Genomic DNA, 19839 nt, shown 5'->3' with positions numbered 1-19839 from the left:
AGTTGGTGCAAACTCATTCCTTACAGTACCCTGAGCTCCTCTTTATCTGCCAGGTACCAGTGCTGATGCCCTTGTCGGTCTGTTGAGCCGTGCCATCTCTTGAGATTGGGTTATAAAATTATGGATCCTGACATGATGCTATTGCCCTATATTCAAAGCAATGCAGTCTAAAGTTGAATCTAAAAAAAAGTTTTATTTATGATTTTAGAGTTAATATTAAAACATAAAAAGCGATTCTTAACAGTGATGCACTGCTTTGACTTTCAGTGCGTGAATGAGAACTGCTGTCTTGCTTTAGGCTTTCAGATAAATTCCTGTGAAAAGGCACAAAGCAAGCTATGCATTTTGTTAGTAATGTCCTGCTTTTTTATCAGTCTTGGTGAAGGACTTTTTTTTTAATCAAAACTGGTGAAGGGTTTAGAGGGCAAGCTGTATGAGGAAAGGCTGAAGTCACTTGGTTTGTTCAGCCTGGAGAAGAGGAGACTGAGAGGAGATCTCCTGGGGGGTCTAGAACTTCCTCCCAAGGGGCAGAGGAGGGGCAGGTGCTGATCTCTTCTCTCTGGCCACCAACGAATGCCAGGAGCAGAGGAAATGGCAGGAAGATATGGCAGGGGAGGGTGAGGTTGGCCGTGAGGAAAAGGTTCTTGAGGCAGAGGGTGGTGGAGCACTGGAACAGGCTCCCCAGGGAGGTGCTCATGGCACCAAGCCTGACAAGATTCCAGAAGCATTTGGCCAAGGCCCTCAGGGACATGGTCTGAATGTTGGGATTGTCCTGTGCAGGGACAGGAGTTGGATGATGATCCTTGTGGGTCCCTTCCAACTCAAAACATTATATTATTCTATGATTGGCACTGGGAATGTGTCCACTTTTTCCTCCAACTAACCAGCTATGGCAGTCCTGCTTTTGAGAGAGCTTCTGTTTTTCATGGTGCTAGCGAAGTTAGAGCTCAATTAAGACTTTTAGAAGGTCACTAGTTGTTGAGGTGGCTTTATGCCTTCAGCTTGACCTGTAACAGAACAATGCTTTATCAACATACAGTTACACTAATCATAGCTGGAGTGTATGGAGCACTGGGGATTTACTGCCTGCGAAATTGCTACAAAATACCAGCTGGGCAGGATTTGTCAGTTTGATTTGTGTTTGTTAAAACTTCTGCTGAATGAAGACCTGACTTCTTGCATGCTTTTACGTGGCAGTGAAGGGTATCATCAGTTTACAGGCAAATACCTCAAATTCCTATCTCAGGTGCAGGCTGCATGGGCACTCTTATGGGTTGCTTCTGGTTCCAAGAGACACAAGAGCAGGCAGAGGGGTCTGAGATGTCACTGCACTGAGGATACCCAGCAGCCCCTGGGAGCTGGGGAGCTCTGTACAATTCATCTCTCTGTTTTCTGTCACTGGCTTAGGCTGTGCATCGCTCAGACATCTGTTTAAAGTACTTTCTGCAGCAAGGTAGCAGCTTTATTAGAAATCAAGTCTCTACTTGTTTTTTGTTGTTTTATTTTGGTTTTTTTTATTTTTTCATTTGCACTCATTATGCATATTTGTTACATTGATTCTAGTATCTAGAAAGAGAATTGTTAACGATTTTTAAACAGTTGATGTCTTTGGTTTTTTTTCTCAGTATACTTTGTGACCACCATTCAGACACATTTCTTCTGAGATACTTCTATATAGAAAATCCTTTGTTGTCCATAGCTTTTCACAGACTGATGCTTTTCTGTCTTGAAAGAACTGAGAAGGACATATGCTCCAGTGTTAGAGCGCAGAGCAAGTCTGCATGTCAGAATTACTCCCCTAGGACAGGGTTGGAAAATGCATATTTATTCTTTAATCATTTTCTACTGGCACAGGATATACAAATCTTTAGGAAACTTGATGTTTGAAGCAGGAATTTTAAATCTCTCTTGCAAGCTGGAGCTGTGTGGCAGGATTGGAGTTAGACTTGTAGACCTTTCTGGTAAATCTCTGAGATGACAGCAACTGAAATGTGAAAAGAGGTGGAAGAAAAGCATCTGCTCAGATGTAGCGGTGGTCTGCTGGAGCCTGGCCAGCGGAGCTGTGTTAATAGCTCTGCAGGTGAGACCAAGCTAGAGACAGGACTTGCTGCTGGGAACAGCTGGCACGCGATGTTTTGTAGGAACCTTGGCAGCTTAAAAAGGTTGATTAATATTTATTGAGGACAATGACTTGCTTTTGTGTCAGTATTTTTGCCAATTCCCAGTTGTCTGGCACATTAAGAAGACTGTAAATGCTTCTGCAGGGTTTTAGTTAGTTCCCCAGCAGTGCTTTTCATCTGAAGCTGGGATCTTCTGTCAGGCATAGACAGTCTGTGTGGATTGGAGTGGTTGAAATCTGCTACACACCAAAAAATCCTCAATAAATGATATTTCAGAAAAAAATAAATTAAAAACCCAAGAAAACCCCAACTTTATAATGAGAGAGTTTTGCAAATTAACGATGTTTTCTAGAGCTTGGTAGCTGAGTCTGATGGTAGCAGCCCCTGACACAAGCTGGTAATGTGTGGGGTTCTAGGGGAAGGAATTTCTTGTTTTCCCGTTGCAGGAGTGGATGGACACTGAGGCAGCTGTAAAGCTGAACACCAAATAACCAAGTGAATACTTTCTGAACAGCTCAGTTGACTGTGTTGATTATCTGAAAGCATAGGAAAAACATGTGAACTGTTTTGCTGGTGGCAGAAGAAGACTCTACAGCACTCCTGTTAGCAGCATGGTGCCAGCGCTGCTGCCGTAAGGACTTCAAGAGAGCAGGTGACAAAAAGCCCTCCAGCATCATCATGGATTTCTGGCATTGGTATTTTTGAAGTGGAAATTGGTCAGTGTTTCCAGCTTCTGAATCTTTAGTGCCGTTTGTCTTATGAGCAGTGGTGTGCTTCAGCCTGTGAGGATGGGGTGGGTGGTTTCCCAGCTGTGGTTCTGCGGTGGCAGTGTGGAGGTAGGTGCTGGAAGCTCCCCGTGATGGCGTGCTCAGTCACGGACCTTGTGCAAGAACTCACAGCAGGTAAAGCTGTAAAATACTTCCATTAAAATCACTTGGCTGACTCCTGTGCCTGGAGGAAGGAATGCAGGCATGCAGGATAAGACTCAGGAGGATTTACAGGGTTTTTTATGCCTTTCAGCTAGAACACTGCAGTTTACCTTAAAAATGGGGAAAATGCAGAAAAGCAGTTGAAAAATGGGATTGTGCTTGGGGTCCTTTCACTGTGGGGGAACTTCTGAAGCATTGCGTAGTGGAGAGCTTCATCCCCAAGAGGTGTTGTAGTGGAAATGACATGTGTTTCCGCAGGTGCGGCTGCTGTTGTGCATCCGAGGGCAGGTTGTCTTGTTTTGAACACCTGAAGTCATAGATGGCACATGTTTCATTCCAGAGAAGGTTTCATATGCTGCTGAGGGAGAAGAAGAGCAAGTGCCTCCTTGAATGCTGCGGGGTTCTTGGCCTCATTTCCTCACTGCTTTGGAAATCTGCATAAAACATGGTCAGTCAGCAGTTCCTCATGTCATTGAATCATCAAATGGTTTGGGTCAGAAAGGACCTTCAAAGACCGTCTAGACCAACTCCCCTGCTCAAAGCTCTGTCCAACCAGGCCTTGAACACTGCCAATGATGGGCATCTGCAGCTTCTCTGGGCAACCTGTTCCAGTGTCTCACCACCCTCACTGCAAAACATTTCTTCCTTATGTCCAGTCCAAACCTGCCCTCTTTCAGCTTAAAACCATTGCAGTTAAATTAAAAATCTTAAAACCAGAGCACTGGGACAGGCTGCCCAGGGAGGGTGTGGAGTCTCCTTCTCTGCAGACATTGAAAACCCACTTGGTCGCCTTCCTGTGTGATCTCATTTAGGTTCCTGCTCCGGCATGGGGGGTCGGACTGGATGATCTTTCGGGGTCCCTTCCAATCCCCAACACTCTGTGATTCTGTGATTCAGTTAGAGATGAAAGATCTAAATTTTGTCAGCAGGAGGTTGAACCTAATGCAGTAAGGTGCTGGGAGAGTGTCTACAGGTTTGCAGGCTGCGGGGGGGGAGTCTGGGACAAGCAGCAGGGGCATCCTGGGTCACAGAGGTGATGGTGGCTTTTTTCCTGGTGGATTGTAAGCAGTTGAATTAAGTGATCTAGGATGGAAAATACCAGCAAAATTTGTTTATAGCGAAGACAGATTTTGATGTTGAGTATTTTCCATGAAAAATACTGTTGACAGTTACATAGTGATAGTGTGTGTTTGTTTGAATTACTCCCTAGAGTATACTTAATTGTAGTTTTATCTTTAAACCATGTTTTAAAGTGTAAGGAGTGTGTTAGCTGAGTTTGTGCATGTTACATGCAAATGTCACACTTATTTTGAAGGAACGGATGATGGAAGCATTAACACATTCGTGAATTCTTTTATCGCTTAAAGGCTTACCTTACTGTTTCACAGGCAAATGTTATAGGTTGTGTTTACCAGCTATTAAAGAGGATGACAGGAGCTATTGTTTTTTATTTAATATATTTTTTCAAGTCCACAGTCAGTGCTCAGTAACTGTTGGCAGCAAAGCTAGTGGCACTGGCAGTGTGTGGGAGAGGTCTCACTAGATCTGGCACTGGCTGGCACGTACTTGTTGCCCTTTGTGGGTAAGTGATCGTTTCTGCTGTGGATCCACTTTTGTCAGAGGAACACCATCTAGCCTTTTGAGCTGAACATGTATTTTCTTGCTGAGAAGGGAACAGGCCTTTGCTGTTCTCCATGCAGGAAAATCAAAGGTGTGCAGTGGAGGGGGATGCTCTGCAAATCTGTTTGTTTTAAGTGAAAGGCACATAGCAGATGGCTGAATTTCTCTTGTAAGCCATGAAGAAGCAGCAGAATTTGATCTCCAACTCTCTACAGCTCTCTCATGGAAAAACAGCAACGAATATCTCGGTTCAGGCCTTATTGAATAGTTTGACAAAACTGTGTGCTGTCGGGTGAGGCACAAGGTCTGTTGATTTTCTCTTGAGCTGTATTTGAGAGACCACGGCAGTAAGCAGTCACTTTATTAATAAACTACAAAATGAAGGGGAAAGGTTACAAAGCAACCGACTTCCCACTGTCCTAAAAAGAGTAGGTTTTTGCTGGTGGATTCTGCTGTGCATGCTGGGGTGCGGCTCCATGAGGCAGCTGATCACAACGCTGAACCTCCTGTGGCTTGGATCCCCTCACCTGTTCCATGGCTCGAATCACAGAATCATTGGAAGGGACCTCGGGAGATCATCTAGTCCAACCCCCCTGCCAAAGCAGGTTCCCTACAGCAGGTTATATAGGAAAGCGTCCAGGTGGGTTTGAACATCTCCAGAGAAGGAGACTCCACACCCTCTCTGGGCAGCCTGTCCCAGGGCTCTGGCACCCAGCGCTCGAATCCCCTCACCTTTCCGGTGGCATTTCTTGCCCAGGCCCCAGCGGTTCTCCGTGTGGGTGTAGCTGCCTGTGCCGGGGGTAGCACTGTTCCAAGTGGTGCTTCTTTCCCATTTATTTTTTGCTGACAAGTCCATATAGCACAAAGGAGAGGGTCAGGGCCTGTTCTTTCTTTTGTATTTTTTTGCTATTTCTTTCAGGGTTGCAAACATCAAAAATGTTTGAAGTGCATTTTCCAGACTTTGATACTAAGATCGCTTCCCCGTGTAATTTTCTTTCTTCTCCTAAGAAGAGCTGTGTAGCATTAAAGGAGTGCCAGGAACAAGTATATTTTTGTAGGCTAGCTGTTTCAGTGCTTTAGTTACTGTGCCAGATTTCTTTTTTTAAAAATACCATGCGTGTGTGCAATTGACACTTTTTGGAGTGACAGTCATTGTATTTCCATGGCAGCAAGAGTTGTGCTTTTATTAGGCCTCACTTCAACGGCTTTCTCTGGTTTTCTTTTGATAATGAATCAACTTCATGTAACTTTTCATGCTCTTGAGCACCAGCTTGCTAATCTTTCTAAAGCACTATTTACCACATCATGTGTTGGGTACAAAGTGCCCTTCCAGGGACACGTGAGACTTAAATTTGGAATAAAATGTCATGTTGTGTAAAAGCAACAAAAGCGTGCGTGTTATATAGTTTGCTGCCTATCCTGTACTTGACAGATCATATTTAGGGGGCTTAATGGGTAGTGTATGTGTTATTCAAGACTATTCTGAATTTAAAAAGTGTAGTGTACTCCCAAGAAAATGGATAAGGATAAAGAAGATGACCCTGGTGCAGGACTGGTGAGCAGGTCAATAAGGGTGTGTTTCTGTACTGGTATATATCAGAGCAGTCTGTTCAGGATACTGACCTTGAGTTTTTTATATCAATAATTTTCTCTTATACCATGAATCTTAACTTATAGGACACCAAAAATTAGATATTTTTTCTTCTTTTGTGACAAATATGTAAAGTTAATGCTGTGATGTTCCAAAAAAAGTCTGCTTTATGCTTTTAATTATTGGTGAAATTACTGTATTCTGTCTTTCTGATTGAGTAAATGTGGGCAAATAAGAAATTGAAGCAGTCCAACTATCAGATATGAGGAAGGAGAAAAAAAAAATCAAGAACAACTCAAAGAAATCTTATCTAATGAGCTTCATAAACAGTGTTAAAACTGGTTTATTTGAATCCAATATCCTTTCAATTTCAGACATGTATTTTGTACTTTAAGGGAAAGTTGCCTGCTTAGCAAGGCTGGTTTTGCTAAATTGACTAAACTGACCTTATTAAATCTTGAGGCTGTTTAGAAACAGAATACTATTTTTTTGAAACTTAATTGCTTAAAAAAAAAAAAAGTTGTGTGTTTTTGTTTGGGTTTTTTTTTGGGTAAGCAATATAGACTATAGTGCTGTCTGTCATAGCTCAGGAAAAAGAACAAAACAGATAAATTGAGACCTGGTGAAGTTTTAAAGTGCTTTGAACATCTGAATATGAGAATATGTGGAACATTTGGACATAAGAGTATGTGAATATTTGAATGTGTGAAATAGTTTGATGGTATTGTTCACTTATCTGCTGATGGAGGAATGGCTACCCATCAGGTTAAACTAGCAAGGAGACAGGTTAAAAAATAACAAAAACCAAACCAACCTGAAGGGAAGCGATACTTTGTGCACTAGGTAGTTAAGCTGTGGAAACTGTGGTACACCGTGTCGTGGGTGTTAAAAATGTAGAGGTGATGAAGAAGAGCGTGGACAGGTTCTTGGAGGGAGTGGTCAGTACTGCTGTTCATGGGGAGCACCTCTGGGCGCAGAGGTCGGTGGGTGCACGGCTGGGGGGGTGCTGTGAAGCAGGGCGTATGCTTTGCCTGGTGGTGTGGGGTGCCCTCAACCCTCACGTAGGCCATGGGGAGACTCAGCAGTGAGGTGGGACATTTAGTCTGACAAAGTGTGGTTGCTCATGTGATGAGAGAAGAAAGTGCTCCCCAACCCACATCATTTCAGGAAGGGAAGAGACAGACAGACAGACATACAAGATTTGGTATAAGCCACCTGCCCCTTGGCATCAAACCAAGTAAAAAGGCACACTGCAAATATGGTTCCACCTCCTGGTTGGGTGGGATCAAAGCCTGATGTTGATTAGTGTGTGCCTGGCTTGAAGACTGTTAGATAGGATGCTGCTTATGGATGGACATCAGTTCTTCAATGCTTACTAGGTTTTTAGGCAGTTCCTGTATTAGTTAAAGGATGACTCTGAAAAGCTTGAGTGCTGGATGGCATACTGAATTCTGCTTTCTGTTATTGAACATAAACTTTCATTTCTGTTCTTAATTGATTTTAATATGTTTAAACCAAACACAAGATGGTGGAGTCTATGATTTTAGTTCGGTAGGGAACTCCGGTGCAATTGTTATGTTCCTCAGTGAGATTAAATTTACTATTTATTGTAGTTATGTGAGGCTGTGTTGGGATCTTTTCTTTTAGTTTAATAGCTTCTTTTCATTAATGTTCAAAATTGTCAACACTAACCAGGAATTTATATTTTGGAGGGAAAACGACATTTTGCAGTATAATATGACTCACTTATAGATGTGACAGGGACTAAAGCTGAAACTTGGAGGGGAAGCATGAAAAATGTCTGCTCGGTGTCTCATGGTGAGAGAGACCACTTAAAAATTAGAAACGGTTCATTGTACAAGTGTCTTGGGGTTTCTCAAGTAGAAGCAGAATAAAGCTGATGTGATTCTTACCAGCTTTTGTCTATAAATTGGGAATTTTAATTATTTGCTGTAATTCATAGCCCTGCTTTTGTTCAGACTCTGTTTCCTTGTCCTCAAGCCTTGGAAGAAGAAAGTTTCAGTAGAGCGGGGTGGCCAGAACTAGCCATGACTTGCACAAGTAAATGTTACTTCTCACAGGCACTGGCTGCTTCTTGTGGGAATGTTCAAAGGAAAGTAATGAAAATCAGAGTGGTCTGCATCTCCAGACAGTCCCCTGCCCCTGCCAGGAGTACAAAAACCTAATGATACTAAGGAGGAGAAGAATGGCAGTTTGATCCTGCCTGGCATCATTCAGATGAGGGACTTGGAGGTAAATACAAATTCAAAACAGTGTGTGGTCATGGCTTGCATCCCCTGGGCTGGATTTATAAAACGCCTAGAAAGTGTTCTTCTACAGGAGAGGGAAGCCATGGGGAGTATTCATAAATTACCAGCTGGAGGGAAATGTAACTCACAGGCCAAGTGCTCCAGAACCATTTTGTTTCTCCAGGGATGCTGAACCCTTGCATCTTCTAAGCAGTTGGGAGTTACAGGTACTAAGCAGCAGTACGCATGTGCCCGTTCCAATTCTTGCTGCCCTGTGTGTCCTCAAGGGTCTTGAGGGTCAAAGTGGTGTCCTACCCATTCCAACACAGACTGAGAAATGGTGGCTACATCACTTAGGTTTTGATGAACTACACAGAGTGTGTTTCCACGTTCACACTGAGCTCTTTGTGTAGCGATGAGCTTTCAAGACCATGAACTGTGCGATTCACATTTGCTCCTGTGCCCAGAGCAGCCCAGCACTAGGGAAATGCAAAGGGAAAAAGGTAAGAAACAGCAGTCTGAGGGATGGCAAAGTGAAATTTCTTGCAGAGGCAGATGGTTTGGTGGGTTACAGCCATCTTTTTTGTGTGTTTGATTTCATGCTCTGGTTCCAGGGTAACTGAAAAATAGTAGTGGTGTTGAAGGAGGCAGCATTGCTTTTCTCACCCTTTCCTGTGCTAGCTCATAGCTTGGGCAGCTGTGGGTGGCGGTGCTCGAGGTAGCAGTCTGGGTTAAAACTGAAAGTCAGGGTTGAGCACCTGTGGGAAAAGGCAGAGCTGCTTCTTCTGAGGGTAACCCAGGTGTGAAGTAACTGGAGATCCTGCTGTGCTGCTGCTTCGCAATGGCAGCTCTTCCTTCGGTGTGACATTACAGTGCCAAGCAAAGTGAAACCCAAGTCTTAGGGTCAAGGCCTGCAAATAATGCTGCATGATGAAAATGTAGTATTAAAAGCACTTTTTTACAGTAATAAAAAGGCAACTATTCATTGGAGTTCCTACACAGGGGAAGGAATGGGTTTGTGTGTCCTTCTTCAGGCAAGTGTATGTCAAAAGAGCAGAACGCCTTGAGCTGGGTGGTAGAAGGACACCAGAGCTCTCAGCAGAAGTTACACCTTCTGATTGTGAGTCGTGTGCTGGAGCCAAGCTCTTCAGAGGCTTGGTTTCATCCTAGCTAGAAACACTGGGATTTTACTCATCTGGAACCACACAGAAAAGGAAAACCACAAAACCAGCAGCTTCCTGCTTTGTAGTTTAACGTGACGCAGCGCTTCATTTCTTGATACTCTTGCTTTCTGCACAGTGTTTGTTCTCATTAGGAACGGCTATGTTAAGATCAGTAGTTTGTTTTATTTTTATTTTATGTCCTCTTAGATCCATCCTCCCTACACTAACCAGATGCAAGTTCTTTGTTTAGACTTGCATCAACTGATACACCAAAGCCAGCCTGTGTAGTTTATTGCTGCAGACATTTGTTACTGGAGATACCTTGACTGTTTGTCAGAGTTGGTTGTGTGTAGCTCTCCAGTTCTTCCTTTGGGAAGAAATTTACATGTCATAAAACTTCCATCTATATATTTTTGCTAACAAAAATGAAAATTTCTGCCACATAGGTAAATATCCATAACAATTATAAGAGCAGAGAGCTGTTGGCCTGTTAGAAGCAGTTTCGGCAATCTGCCGAGCTCTTGAAGGCAGTAGCACTGTGACCGAGTCCATTGTTGCATCCAGTGCCCTGGTTTTGCTAGGATAGAGTTAATTTTCTTTTTATTAATTAGAATAGCTGTATTTTACTTTCAGTGTTTCAGTCCAGACTTAGTATGAGAGGAACATTGATAACAGCACTGGTGTTATTAGTTGCTGCTGGAGCTCAAGGCCACGGTGTTTGTCTGCTTCACAGCTGCACTAGGACTGGGAGGGAGAAGTGTAGTGAACAGCAAAACCCCAAACTGGCATTTTGATGTGCCAATGAAATATTCCAGATCATATCACGACATGTCAGTACATTGACCAGGGCTGACTGGAAGATGGGACACATTCTCTCAGGGATTGCTCGGGCTCACTTTTCCAGGGTTTCGGTTCGGGACCGTCTCAGCTCCGGGATCACTGGCTGGCACAGGCTGGGCATTGGTCAGCGGGCAGTGAGTGCTCTACATCACTCATTTGTATATTCTGTTATCACTGTTGTTATCATTATCATTTTCTTTTAATTAGTAAATAGTTTTTATCTCAACCCGTGAGTCCTTGCCCTTCTTTCCAAATTCTCTCCCCTACTCCCTGGATGAGGTGGGGGGGAGGGTGATAGAGCAGGCTGTGTTTGGCTGCAAGCAAAAGGGTGAATCCACCCAAACCACCACAATCCAGCCTTCAGTTGAGGCATGGAAGACCTTTGGTACCTCCTGCCTTCTGTCCTTCCAACACAGCAGTAAGGTTCGCTCCTGGCATTTTAAGTGTTTTGGCAGTTGAATGAAAGCATCAGGCAAGAGTGCCATCACTGTGTGTCTTTCTGAAGAGGTTTTGATGCTGCTCGGCTATTAAAGCTGCAAATTCTGTTGGAAACACCAATCCTTGGACATTGCCCAGCATGTCTCAGCAGTGTGAAATGGGGACTCCTTCCTATCCTCCTTGTCTTGGTACAGCATGTTACTAATTCATATTGAAGGCTTCAGAAGAAAGCATAAAGCTTGAATTTTTAGGAGCCACAAGATTTTGTTTGTTGGGTTTTTTGTTTGTTTGTTTTTGGTTTGTTGGGGGGCTTTTTTGTAAGAAAAATGTGAACCCAAAAGCTGATGTTCACAGTGCAGCGGTGGTATGTTCAGTAATGCCTCTGAGTGCACATTTAAAGTGCATTAATTTGGTCCTGAGAAATAACTGGTCTTAGAGATGCATTCAGTTGTTTCTGCTGGGTTTCAGCATGAAGAAGGGTTTGAACAAAGTAACAGAAAGTAAACAAAAGTTTGTTTACATTTTGGGGGGCTTTGCCTTTTTTCGTTCCTTGCAGTGTGAATTTTTCTTTGTTTTTTCAAGGAACTAGAGGTTCCTTGAAAAGCAAAGTCATTTTGGTACTCAGAGAAGAGCTACAACATGGTAGCAGGAGACTTGTGGCCATGATGAAGGTGTGCTGGGCAGACCCCGGTGCTGGGTCACGTATGTCCATTGCCACATTGGGGATCTGCTGTTTGCAAGACAGGGCGGGTGTGCATGCGGACCTGGTGGAGGCATCCAGACCCCTTGTGTGGCTGTGGTGAGGTCCATGCTACTGCTGGACTGGACGGGGCTCTGGAAATTCAACGGACTCAAGTTGTGTCTCAAATTCGAGTGCCAGGGAAAGACTTGGATGACAAGAGGAGAGAGAGGATGGTGACAGGTTGTTGGGAGTGGGTGGTGGTTCTTGTCTCTTCTAACAGCCTGCACATAGCTGAGCTGCTGGGTTGGGCTCATGTGAAAACTGCCTTTGTGTCCGATGGCTGGAGAGCCAAGTGTTCAGTTGAGGCTGAGAGAATATCTGAAGGAAGTACGTCATAGGGTTGGTTATTGCTCTCTTCACTGGCATCTTCTCATAGGTATGGTGGGGCAGAGGATGCTGTGCTGGATGGACCACTGTGGCTGTTCTTACACTCTGTGTCTGTGGGTCTAGCTCTTACCTCTTGAATAAAAACGTCTTTTTCTAAAATTCCAGATTGGAGAAGTGCAAAAATATATCATTGCTTATCTACAGATGCTCGCTTTGAAGCTTAGCGTCAAGTTGCCTTGGATTTAGTGTGTAAAAGTTCTCAGAATAAGGAGTTAATAAAGTATTTCCAAAGACAACTGAAAGCTTTTATATGTTCTGCAGACTTCTGTTTTGATTTCTTGCTTAGCAGTTGTACATATCTCCATAACAATTCAGCAGAACTAAGCAAAAATGCTTTTTGGTACCATGTGTTCCTACAGGTTTTTAAGATCCAGACAAAAATGTTTCCCAATGCAAGAATGCAGGTAGATAAGTATATTTTAAAGAATCTTGCAGATGAGAGCAGGCTCTCAAAAAGGCTCAGCTCCTCTTTAAGTCTGTAAAAGCAGTGATTAGATGTTCGAAAGAACAGGACATCTGGGAACTCACAAGCAAGGAAACCAGCTTCCACACAGCAGATCCTAACTTCAAAATTTGGCTCGCTGTATTTTTAGCTATGCATAGGTATCAGGTGATAGTATGTGGAAAAATAAGCATATTTTGTGAAGTTTTGGATCCAGTCATGGAGCTCTGCTGTCCTTGCATTGCAGAGGATTATTTCTTGTGGAAATAGTTGTCAAGTGGAGAAGCAGCCCGGTGCTGGGATCAAAGCATTACCCCTGCCCAATGGAGTCTGGAGCAATGGAGTTAAAAACTTGCTCCAGGATGAGTTTCTTCACCCTAGCACGAGTTGTTTCCAGCATTTTATGTGTGCATGTTAGTGCAGCTTTAACATTTTCATGCACACACATGTTCTCTGCTTTACCTTTTCAGTTATTCAACCAGTTGGTGACAGGTAACACATGTTGGTAACTATTCTTTTTCCTCTGACTCTGAAGAGTTCCCGAGATGTTCCTCTCAGCCTTCCCTTGCGCAGTTTGACTGGTTGTTGTTTCAAAACAATTTAATCCATTTTCTTAGAGGTATCCTATGTGTGTGTGCTTTATGTACCTGTCATGGCTTAATGGTAAATGAGGTGACAGCATTGCAGTGGTGGCATCTGTGTGTGCACGCACCATGCACCATTCTCATGGCTTAAAGGTGAAGTGAGGAGATAGCATTGCAATGGTGACGTCCTTAGGTGGTCCTTAGGCTGAGGTCTGGCTGGGTGCGTGATGCCGACGTTGCCCACTTCTTCACTATCTGCCTTGTTGGCTTGTCCTGTATTGCTGAGCTGCATCTCAGGTTACCTGCACCTCTGCTCAGGGAGAAGGTTGTGTCCTGTCCTGCCCCCTGCCCAGTTGCCTACAGTGCCATCCAAGCTTCCATCCAAGCAGATGGCCCATCTGTGTCCCCGGGTCATGCTTTGGTACCTACACATGTGGCACAAAGGCTGCCAAGGGCTTGTTTTAACAGGAGTTGTGAATGTAGCACCAGGAGCAATATCTTTCAGGGTTGCTGTTTCCTGACTGACCTTGTGCCAAAACCACTCGTAGAAGAGCAGTGCTTAGGCAGCATCCTCCACATAGATGATACGAGTCTCAAAAAATACCCACTTGGTTTAACAGACTTAATGGGAAAAGACAAAAATTAAGCTTTCTGTGCCACGGGGATGTGGAGCAAAGTGTTCTGTGGTGGGGGAGAGGAGCACCAGGACGGGGGGAGCTGGGAAAGGGGAAGGCAGGAACAGGGACCTTGAAGTCCCTTTCACATCTTGCTTGTTCCTGAAAGGTTCAGGTGACAACCTGATGAGCAAAGGGCTGGAAACCTTCCATGCAACAGCCCTTGGGAGAAAAGCAAGAGAGGGAGATGTGTGCAGGAGGAGAAGTCAGACACTTCCCTTGTTTCTCTTGGCATCTTGGGGAACATTTTGCTTAAATGAGTCTAGATTTGCTCTGCTAGTCCCACCTGAGACATCACTGAGTCACTACCCTGTGGACCTCTTTTCTGTTAGAGAGTTCACTTAGGAAATCCAGAACTGCTGTGTCAGGAGATGCCTCCTGGCTTGGTGGCCAAGGAATCTTTGAGGCTAAAAAGTGTTGGAGAAGCATAAAATATCTTTGTAAATTGTGTGCGATGATACTTCATACGCAGAATATTCCCCGGGAGCTTCTTCATCCTTCCCAGTGGGCATCGGGACAGCGATTCCTAAATCCCATTGCACTTTCTTGCTTTCAGCTCGATCCACTTGCAGTCTCTTGTCTTCAGAATTAAAAAACCCCATATTGTAATGCTAAGGTGGACAGAACTGATTGCTCCTCCCAAAATAATTGTGCCTTAAAATGAAAAAAGCCCCCCAGTCTGATTCCTTCTCTTCTTCCTGATCTGTGACTGCAGGGCTCTTGGTGGCTGGGTCCGAGGTGTTTCTCAGAGCTGATGGGATGCAGGCTGTGACTGACATTGCCACTTTTCTGGCATAAGGTAGCTGAAGGAATGATGGAAACATACTTGTTGCTTTATCCAAAGAAACTAAATCCTCTCCATTGACCTTAAGCAAAGGTCTCAAGGGCAGATTTTTAAAATTAAAAAGAAAAAAAAAATCAACAAAATCTGTCCCCAGTCCTCCTCCCTGCAGCATATTTTATAATTCTTGTGCTTTTTCATAATGAAAAAGTGCCTGGCATAGTCCTTTGCATAATTTATTACTATTTTACATCAGGAAGGGCTCCAGGTACCTCACAATCAATTTCCCAGGGCAGCATCACCATTTCCTTCTGACAACTACTCCAGTACAGTGTCTGCAGGATTACACCATAGCAGTGTGAACGTTTGGCAATATTTGTGACTGAAACAAAGTGCTGCTTTGAGAGCAGCCCCATTGCCACAGACATCAGGTCCAGCAGACCTCCCACTCGCTGGCTGGTTGGGGTGCTTGGGAGAACTGGACTGTCCAGGTTCTCTCTGTCAGTGTTTCAGCAGGCTTGGCGTTCAACTGCAGCTATGAGGGATGTGTTAAATGATGCTCTCCAAAGGGAGAAATTGCCTGAGCTCCAGCTGTGGAGGAAGGCTGTTGTCTAACACTAGAGCTATGCTCTCCTCTCTCGGTAGAGAGCTGCCCATCGCAGCCTCTCATGAGCACGGTTGTGCACCTCACGGTGCCTGTGCAGCCACGTGCTGTTGCATTCAGCCTGCGACGCTTGCCCAGGCATAGATTTAAGCTCTTTTACCACAGCTGATCTGTTGCCAAGACTCCAGTAGTTTTAACTCTGTTTATGGCCATTCATATGAATGGTATTTCCATGCAGGTTAGTATCAGGGGTAATAAATGCTAAAGGTTAATGATGGATTTTGGAGATTTCAGACACTTCATTCTTAGATCTTCACTGCTGGGAGTTCCCAGTCCAAGGAAACTAATCTTAATCTGATAGCAATTTCTTGCCCTCAGAGCCTAGCCTACTTTAGCCAGGCTTTGTTGTGGATGTATTTATAGAAGCTGTTGCAAGTGCTGTTGACTGTAGCATAAATCACATATCACAAGTTGCAGAGGTGCATGTCTGCTGGTACAGGGAGCGTCTGTGCAACTGTGAGCTGTAGCCCAGCTTTAAATCACTGAGATGTCTTTCTAACATTTTGTTAGTACAACTGTTTTTACTGTGTAGGGGTTTAATGAAGGTAACAGCCAGTGACCCTCCTAGAGGCCTGGCTGATCTGGTCCCTGTGTGTTTGTGTGCTCCCTAAGTGGAAGCACATTTGGAGCTGTAGGTGAATTATAGATAAATGCTCTTTCTAATGAGATGCATTCTAAAAATGAACATGCTTAGCGCATTACTGCAGTGCAAAATATCATCCTGAATTTGAATGGACTATACTAAATTGAAGGTTTCATTGAAGGGCAGTAAGTGTCAGTAACAGACAGATATACTGAAAGTACTTGGACCCTTGAAAGTGAGTTTCTGTAGTTACAGTTCTTGAAACTAATAACTCGAACCCCACGCCCCTTTCTTTCATTCAGACTCCCTAAATAAACTGTGCTTTTTGCTGAAATTCTTCGTGTTTCATTTCAAAATTTGCCTAGTTTTTTCTGGAAAAATGATTTGTCTTGAGGGCAATGCTGGAATCCTGCCTTACTCCCAAATTATTCATGCTGATGTTGGAATACATCCATGAGCAAGACTGGAAAGGAAGGAAATAGAACCGAAAGGTTGTAGGCTGGAAGGGTCCATGGCGAGGTAGCGTTGTGCTGGCAGCAGTGGAGGTAACGAGCTGTGCGTCCTGGGTGCGCTCAGGACATCGGCAGCTGTAGGGCTGCAGCTCTGAACACGGGTGAACGTTCTTCTGCTGTCTCTACATCAAAGCAAGCATTTTGCCAGCAGAGAAGATCTAACAATTTGGATGGTAAGAGTTGTTAGAAGAGCAGAGATCTGCGCTGTTGGGGTTTTTTCCATTTTGGGTGAGAATTGGCACTAGCTTTGCTTTGGGGTGCTCTGGAAGAGATCAGACCTAATATTTTGCAGTTTTCTCTTAAGAAGATAACCTTAGAAATTCAACTCCTTTCCCGAAAGACCTAACCTGTCTGGCCTCCTGATGTCCCTTCATCCTCATTTTCTCTTTTTGTTGTCATGTTTTAATTTTAGCAGAGAGAGGTAAAAAGGTTGCACAGTTTGTGGCAAATCATCTTACTGCTGTTTGCTGCCACAGCTCCTTTTCCCATGGTTGTATTTCTTTTCCTGGTTATACTAGCATGAGGAAATAGGCTGCAGACCTGGTTCCTAGCATATTGCTACTCCACAAACGCAGAGACACTTCAGCACCCGGCCGCTTTGCACTATAATAGAGTCATGCTCACACTGCGACAACAAGAGGTTGATATTGCAGATTTGAACCAAGAGGAGAGCATTTTGGCGGGGATCAATTTGTATTTCTGCAAGAGAGAAACCTTGATAGAAATCCATTCAACTGCTGCCATTTTTAAAATCTTGCTGCTTGGAGAGTGAGCATTTTCTGATGCATAACCTGAACATTAGCAGTGTTGTTGAGATGTTGTGTGCAGAGATGAAGGTGAGGAAATTCTAGGAAGAAGACAGAATTGCTTTCTTCAACGGGAGGAGCCTCAGAGGCTTGAAGAAATCATAGATGTCCTAGGTGAAGTAAAAATAGAATAGAGAATATAACTCTGGAGGAATGCTTTTGGACTTCATGTTATCTTCTAGATAACTCTCTTCTTGTGTAGAGCCTGGTTGGCTGTGTTTGTGGTAAAGAAGCCTCAAAAAGAGTGATGAGAGCCTAATTGCCAAGTGCTTCAGTTAATCCTAGTGATGGATAGCAGCACGTAAAAATTATATACTTAACCTATCATCCATTTACAAGCACAGCAAGAAGCAAACACGTGCTATGAGCCTGAGTTATTCTTCTGTGGCCATTATGTAGGTGGGTCTCCAGTGCAACCTTGGCAAGGCTTTCCAGACACTTTTTACTGTGTCCGTTTTGGCTGTGGTCTATGAAATGCCGATGGATGTGCATTTGTGCAGTAGCAGAATGCAATGGGTCACATCCCCCTTACCTCAGTTGCACACAGTGGCCTGTTGCTAAAGCAACAACATCCTTTTAAAAATGGATTTGAGAACAGGAATACCATCATTTTATGGCTGATTTGAAATAAGGATTGGTATCCTTATGGATAGAAGATTATTTTATTTGCAATCAGAAAGCTATTTTGGCTTTTTCTTCTGACAGCAGCATAACTTAGGATACAATCCTGTTTAGATTCCCTCAAAACATAAGCAAATACTTCCATTACCACTTCAGCTCAGCCAAAGCCAAGGCCATCCTGATTCAAATATAATCTATACTTAGTGTAACCATTTACATACAGCTGAACAAATGCACTAGTCAAAATTAGGAAGACTCCAAGTCAAGAAACTTCATAGTTTCAGATCTGGTTTTGAGGATTAACCTAATTTCTGAAAAGTGATATGTTCCAAAGTCAGTTTTGGTTTCTTCCAAATCATTACTTCTCACAGTTCTCAGGGAAATAGATGTTATAGTGGTCAGTGATTAGAATTATGTATTAAGTTAGTAAAACCTATAAAGGACATCTAATTTACACAAGGTGGATATTTCTGCAGCATGTTTTAGGACCATTTTGAACACGCAGTCTTGATGGAGATAGGGGCATTAGTGAATTTTTCAGTAGAAACATTAACCTCAGGCCGCTTTATTTTAGCAGAGCATGGTGTTCTAAATTAAATCTGTGCATAGCAAAGTCACCAGCAAAACTCTTGCATCTAAAAAGGCTCTCTTGCTTCCGGTTAGTTTTGAGTGATGCTTCTGCAAGGAATAGGGGATTGGACCTGTCAGAAGTCTTTTTTGGGATGAAACTCGAGAGTCAGAGTACATAGCTGAAGTACTTGATTTTTGAAAGGCTACTGGAGAAGACAGCTTGCTTTGACTGTTGTCAGATTTCTAGTTCATTTTAGTGTGTTGTTTCATTTGCAATACGTGTTTCCACGTGACTTGCACTGAATGGAAATTCGAATTTCCTGGCACTTCTCAGGATGTCTGTTTCTCCCCTGTCATGTTCCTTGTTCATCATCTGAGCAAAAGCAAACCATCTTGTTTGCTTTTCAGGGGCATGTTATTCTTCTGTATTTGTTGGATTTGTAGAAAATCCAGCTCTAGATGGTGCATCAACATTATTGAACTATTCTTAGAAACCTGCTGAGATAGAAATCTACAGACTGATGTTTAAGAGTGATAAAAAATGTTCTATCACAGTATGAAAACACGAGGAAACTTGGTGTCGAAAGTTTGCAAGTGGTAAGAATAGGAGCAGGTTTTGGGAAGAGAAGATTTTTCTGATAAGAGTTTGTAGTTAATTGTGTCATTTTCAGTGTTGGGTCACTTCAAAGACAAACGCTCTTGTAAGTTGTATAAAAGTTGCTGTTAGAAAGGGAAAATCTTGTGACGCTGTATTACTGCTCTTGAAAGGAGGATAGTGTTTCAGGCATGTGAATAAAGGCTAGAAGAACGGTGACTACTGTAAACCCCTGAACCCACTCCAAGAGAAGAGTTTATGCTGCGGTAACAGGACAGGTGAGCAAGGGGTATGACCGTTATCTGTGGGTACCTGCCCAGCTCCACCACCCACACCTGTCTGCACAGCTGCAGGGGAGAACTTGGGGACTGTGAAAGGGCAGGGGGAGGTTCCAGGTGTATGCACATGACTGGTAGGTGTCAGCATCCCCCAGATCCTTGGAAGTTGTGATCTGAGTCTGGTTTTGCTCTTTGTAAGAAGGGACAAGCCATCACAGTTGTAGTCAGAATTGGTCTCGGAGGTCGGTCAGGCAACGGCGCGGTGTTACAGCTGTGACAGGTTGTGCACTTGCAGAGGGTCCTGCCAGAAAACCTCCAGTTCCTCTGAGGTGGCAGACGTGCTTGCAGCCATACGCTTCAGAGGGGCCTTGCAGGACTTCTCAAGAGACAGACACAAGATACAGATTGCTCTGCCTCTCTGTTGGCTAACAGTACCGTTAGTGTTAGCTTGAATAGATTTTTATGATGGGGGTGGTGAGACACTGGAAAAGGTTGCCCGGGGAAGCTGTGGGTGCCTCATTATGAGCAGTGTTCAGAGTCAGGTTGGATGGGGCTTTGAGCACCCTGACCTAGTGAAAGATGCCGCTGTCCATGGTAGAGTTGTTAAATAGAAGATCTTTGAAGGTCCCTTCCAACCCAAACCATTCTGT

Source organism: Antrostomus carolinensis, unplaced genomic scaffold (genome assembly GCF_000700745.2).
Source record: "Antrostomus carolinensis isolate BGI_N321 unplaced genomic scaffold, ASM70074v2 scaffold12228, whole genome shotgun sequence".
NCBI classification, from domain to species: Eukaryota; Metazoa; Chordata; class Aves; order Caprimulgiformes; family Caprimulgidae; genus Antrostomus; species Antrostomus carolinensis.
The sequence above is the reverse complement of the archived record's forward strand: the minus strand, read 5'-3'. Positions refer to the sequence as shown.